Source organism: Somniosus microcephalus, chromosome 4, assembly GCF_052327205.1.
Source record: "Somniosus microcephalus isolate GS21.2 chromosome 4, FLI_Smic_1.0, whole genome shotgun sequence".
NCBI lineage: Eukaryota > Metazoa > Chordata > Chondrichthyes > Squaliformes > Somniosidae > Somniosus > Somniosus microcephalus.
Genome location: NC_140990.1, coordinates 104520721 through 104526603, shown reverse-complemented (window position 1 = coordinate 104526603; position 5883 = coordinate 104520721). Strand labels below are relative to the sequence as shown.

At 47.7% G+C, this 5883-nt stretch overlaps 1 long non-coding RNA gene across 1 annotated transcript; it reads left to right on the top strand.

Moving 5' to 3' along the window:
* Positions 1-2361: 2361 nt before the first annotated feature.
* Positions 2362-4615, top strand: LOC147119645 (uncharacterized). The gene is made up of 2 exons (XR_015077832.1): positions 2362-2914; positions 4326-4615. It is a non-coding gene; the product is annotated as an uncharacterized LOC147119645 (long non-coding RNA).
* The last annotated feature ends 1268 nt before the right edge of the window (positions 4616-5883 follow it).

The window sequence follows — 5883 nt, the reverse complement described above, 5'->3', positions numbered from 1 at the left end:
GGCAAATGGTATGTTGGCCTTCGTAGCACGAGGGTTCGAGTACAGGAAAAAGGATGTCTTGCTACAGTTGTACAGGGCCTTGGTGAGACCGCACCTTGAGTATTGTGTGCAGTTTTGGTCGCCTTACCTGAGGAAGGACGTTCTTGCCATGGAAGGAGTGCAGCGAAGATTCACCAGGCTGATACCTGGGATGGCAGGAATGACGTATGAGGAGAGATTGTGTCGATTGGGCTTATACTCACTGGAGTTTAGAAGATTGATAGCTGTAAGGATTCCGGGGGCTTCTTTTAAACTGGTTTAAGGTAATCTACCTGGCCAGCAGTCTTTTTGCTGCTGCACTCTAATCCAGTTTACAAACAGCGGTTTCGAATCGCTACCCATCCTTTAGTTCTGAGTGGAGGGACTTATAATTAATGATATTAAAACGGAACAAGTGGTTTGGATGAGAGCAAAAATCAAGCTTTATTAACTAAAAGGAACTATAATCAAAAATATCAAACTATCCCACACGAACACAGTGAAATTGTAAAACTATATAACGGGGGTTGCAGTCATTGAAAACGAGGGATACAATGGCTACAATGTTATTTAAACAACCTTAGCAATTCCCTTAAATCACCATCCCCCCTTAACTCCTGCTTGGTATCCTTGTTGAGGAGTCAGAAACTCTGCTCACATGTGGTCCAGCAAAGAGGAAGAGGAAGAGAGAGAGAGAGAGAGAGAGAGCTCACCTATGGTCCCAGGAAGTCAAGAGAGCGAAATAGCTTCAGCATCTATCTTTATACCTGGTGAGCCCCTCCCGTTCTGCCTTGCAAGGCTGTGTGCAAAATTCCCCACCCAAAAGGGTCCAATACACAAGAGAAACCTGTGATAGGTTAACTCAAAGTGGTTGGATTGAGTTAATGTGATTTTCGGAGCTCCCTGTGCTGAAACAAAAGGGAGATACGACTGCTCTATTGTCCAGTACTGGGGTGATTTAAAATCCATTCAAATGTTAACGCTTCCCATTCATGATACAAAAGTCTCTTCTGCAGTTTAGATGTCCTCCACTCGATATACAAACAAATGCTAATAGCATTCAGTTGCTTTGTAAACAACGCATTGACCTTTGTCTTCATCGAACCTTACTTCCAGACATACAAAGCTGCATTCCAAGCCTCTTTTGTCATTCGGCCATGTGGTGCGACTGCCATTCGGCCTCGGGCGACTGTCTGTGTGGAGTTTGCACATTCTCCCCGTGTTTGCGTGGGTTTCCTCCGGGTGCTCCGGTTTCCTCCCACAGTCCAAAGATGTGCGGGTTAGGTTGATTGGCTATGATAAAATTGACCCTTAGTGTTGGGGGGATTAAATACGTGGAGTTACGGGGATAGGGTGGGATATGTGTTGGTGTAGTGGTTACGGGGATCGGGTGGGATATGTGTCGGTGCAGGCTCGATGGGCCGAAATGGCCTCTATCTGCACTGTGGGGCTTCTGTGATACTTTAATCAAAAAATGAATCTTCAGAACTGTAAATTATTGCGAATTCTTAGAGGGGATCTCATGCAAACCTACAAACTTCTGTCAGGCCTGGACAGACTAGATGCAGGAAGGATGTTTCTGATGGCCGGGGAGTCCAGAACTAGGGATCACCGTCTAAGGATAAGGGGTAAGCCATTTAGGACTGCAATGAGGAGGAATTTCTTCACCAAGAGAGTGGTGAACCTGTGGAATTCTCTGCCACAGAGGGCGGTGGAGGCCAGTTCATTAAATATATTCAAGAAAGAGTTGGATATATTTCTTAAGGCTCAAGGGATATGGGGAGAAGGCAGGGACAGGGTACTAACTTTGCATGATCAGCCATGATCTATTGAATGGCGGAGCAGGCTCGAAGGGCCAAATGGCCGACTCCTGCTCCTATCTTCTATGTTTCTATGTGATGTACCCAGCTATCTCCTGCCACAGCCTTCTCGAAGTGTGCACTGATGGCTTCCTGCCACGCTGCAGGAACAGGACAGCCTCCCTCCTCTCCACTGCCACGACCAATGCCTCCAGAGCCGCATCGGAGGACCTTGTGGCTCGTTCTCTTTGCTGCTGCTGAGACTTGTGGGCCAACTGCAATTCCAACCCCTACTTCAGTGACAATGAGGTGCTGCTGCATCAAAGCACCTCCACTCTAAGTAGTGGAGAAACACTAGGCCACACATTACAGGCCATTAGACTGCACAAGATATTAGCCCACCTGTTTAGCGCTGTGATCAGCACTACAATCATGTAAATGAGCAGACAGCATGAATTGTGCGTGCTGCCTGGGCCACACTGAACGGGAGCAGCCAAATAGCACCGGGCCACGACACCGCCCGTTTTCGGGCCATATCCAATTTCTAGGCCTAGGTTTGATGGGTTAAAAGTCCTGTTGAGAACATAAGGACATAAGAATAAGGAGTAGAAGCAGGCCATACGGCCCTTCCAGCCGGCTCCGCCTATCAAAAATACCATGGCTGATCTTTGACCTCAACTCCACTTCCCCGCCTGATTCCCATAATGTTTGTGTACCAGCTGCATCATGCCAGCTGAGCTCAGGATTTCAGACCTGGAGTTGGGCCCAAACACACAACCTTGTCTTCTGAAAGATAGAGAACTGCCAACTGGGTCCAGCTGCCAACTGATCCACGTCACATAAAAAGGAAACGCCTTTTCCCAGGATATCTCCAGAGAGCAGAGCCACTCCCCGTGTGTGTGATTATAAATGCAGCAAACTCGGAGTCCGGATTCAGAACATTTCCACTCCAGCCGCCTGAATCTGACTCTGGAAAACATCGCAGAAGATGAAAGCTCTGCTCTTGCTTCTTGGATTCCTGGTGCTGACTCAGGCCAGCCTCACTGGAGGGGAGATCGGTGGAGGTGCCAATTGGAAGATATTAGGAGGAGGAAGAGGTAGATTTAGAGGAGTAGGAATAGGTTTTGGTTTCTAGGTTTCTCTGATCTCTCCGCAGTCAGTGTCCAGTCAGTTTTATGTTTTAAACTATTGTATCTCTGTTTGAATGTCACAGTTTGATTAATTGAGTGAAGGTGATTGTAAGAAAGTCTGAAGAATTTAACCTGAACCAGTTCCACGGGTAAATCCCCCGATTATTCAGCGGGTACCTCAGTGGGTCAAGGGAATGGCGGGTGTTTGCTGATCCAAACAGACCAGCAATAAAAGCACAAATTACTGGCCGGTGCCGAGTGGGCGGATCTCAGCCGCAGCATTGACCCGGTTAGGAGACTCTGTAATTGGCCTCAGTACCCAGGTACTGCGGAGGGGAAACTCCCAGTTGTTGCTTCCGATCACTGCTACCCGCTGCAAAGTGTGAGAGTGCGGACTCTGTGTGAGGACAGGAGCGGGAGATCCTTCAGTCCCTTTCCCCCACACTCACTGTCCAGTCTCACAGATGAAGAATGGTGAATTGGGAGCGATGCTGGAGGTGTGTGAGGAACCGGTCCCCAGACAAGAGTCAGCTTTTCATTACAGGAGGGCAGGGAATGGGATCAAAAAGGTTTCAAAACAGGTTTATTTAATTGGAATAATTCTGCAGCCTTCATAGAGATCGGGACGTGAGAACACGGACTAAGTAGAGGAGGCAAGCGGTGAAATGATCAATTGCCAGTGGCTGGGTGTCAGTTTGGCTCAGTTGGGAGTTGAGTGAACAAGTTGTGGGTTGATGCCCCAGTCCAGTACATACAGCCCAGCACTGGGGGAGTGCTGCACTGTTGGAGGTGTCATGTTGTGGATGAAACGTTAAACGGAGACCCTGTCTACCTGTTCATGGGGCAGGAAACATCTGGTGACATTATTTGAAGAGCTGGGAGTTCTCCCGGTGTCTTGGACCGACATCACTCTCTCATCCAACATGAGCAGAGACCCCCCATCCTGTCCAATCTCATTTGCTGTTTGTGGGACTTTGCTATGAGCTAATTGGCTGCCACGTTTCCTACAAAACAGTGTCGGCACTTCAGAAACAAGCCCTGGTCTGTGAAACTCATTGGGCCCTTCTGGTGCCGGGAAAGGTTCTCCATCAATGTCAGATCTTTCCTCTCTGTGTCTCTGGTCTCAGATAGCGGGTGTGGTGGGCTCCATTCTGAGGAAATCCCCTTCGGCTGCCCTTCAGGACAAAGAGTGAGTCTGCACAGGTCGGGGGAGGGGGAGAGGTGTGGAGTTTCATTAAGTATAAAAGAGTTAATGTTCATGTGTGGTCCAGAGTCAGTCTTAGTAACACTGACAGACTCAGCTTCATGTTTTCTCATTGTTCTCCCTCCCTCTGTGTACAGAACCATCAATCAATTCATTCTTCATTTTGGATTTTAGTGCCCTGCACCTGGTATGGAGGAGCATGTCGTGAGGGCGGCTGTAACAGAGACGAGATGCCTTTCCCAAAAAAGTGCCCTGATATGTTACAATGCTGCTTTCTGAAATGATGAAAGATCCAGTGACGGATTCCCACCAACCCGAGCTCTCCACGTTCTCACTGAATGAAACCTTCCTTCACGGGAAGCAGGCTCTGTTTGATTGTTTAGGTCCTGTAACCCCTGACCCTGTATTACTGCTGTCAGAATAATGGGCTGTACTCAGAAATAAAACTTACTGCATTGATCACAGCTTCACATCCGTGTCTTGTTTGTCTTCAGGGTCAATGTGTCCGAGGACAAGGTGTTCAGGGATGGGATGAGGCTAGGAGAAGGTTTGGGAATCGCAGGAAATGGGAAGAGGAAACCGCTGCAGGGAATCTCTGCAAGTGCGAATTAACACATTCAGAAAGGTATTGAGATAAGACAGGTGTCCCAGAGTGTCGGCACTCTGACCGTTCAGGGTTCAGGATATCTCGGTTGAACGGATTTGTTCAGGCAGAATGGAAGCGGACATACTTTGCATCAGACCCACAGACTGAGGGGACACTGCAGAGGGAAATTTACTCTGTATCTAACCCGTGCTGTACCTGCCCTGGGAGTCTTTGATGGGACAGTGTAGAGCAGGGGTGGGCTATTATTTGGGCTGGAGGGCCGGTCAACAAGTTTTGTTGAGCTGTTGAGGGCCGCACACCAATGTTCCCCCGAAGGTCCGCAGCCGCGCACCTATGGTGAGGTCACGTGCAGGCCGCTCACCAGCTCCTGCCGCTGGAAGAGAAACTGCAAATTTAAAGGGACCGCCCACAAAAAAATAATTAGAGGGAACATTGCTGCTCAAATAAAATGAATTGTGTTCACCACAGCTACCATTAAAATTCGTTCTGGCATTTATTGTATAAAAACTCTTCATGTCGTTTGCACACTGACTAAAAATAACAACACTTATTAACAGGCTAACCAACATGATGCAGGTTCACCAGTCACTTTGAAAAGTGCTCGGTCTGTTTATTCCAAATGGTCTCAATTCATTCTTATAGTGGAAAATGAGAGATCGACTCTGCTTCCACTGGCGATTATAACCACGGTATAAGGCACAATCAAGGATAAAGTCATTGATACAACCTTTAAAAATTGCACATGAAAGTGCTACTTTGATGCTTCGGCAACCTCACTGAGAAATAATTAGGTGACTCGGAAAGTGATTTAATCCACAAATTGCGGCCCAGGTCAGCCATCAAATTGGGCTTGTTCATTGTCAACGTGCGATCACTCCTGAGAAAAGCCAAGATGCCGATAGAGTTTGTGGATTTTCACTTGAGAATGGCCACAAGTAATGCACCATTATAATGTACATTTCATCCCCGAGTGCTATTTATTACTGGGACTGGCCAACGACATCAATCTCTACAGCTCTCGCTCTCTCTCTCTCTCTCTCTCTCTGCCCCCCTTTCTCTACTTAGGAATACATAGGATATACGGCACAGAAACAGGCCATTCGACCCAACCAGCCATGCTGGCAT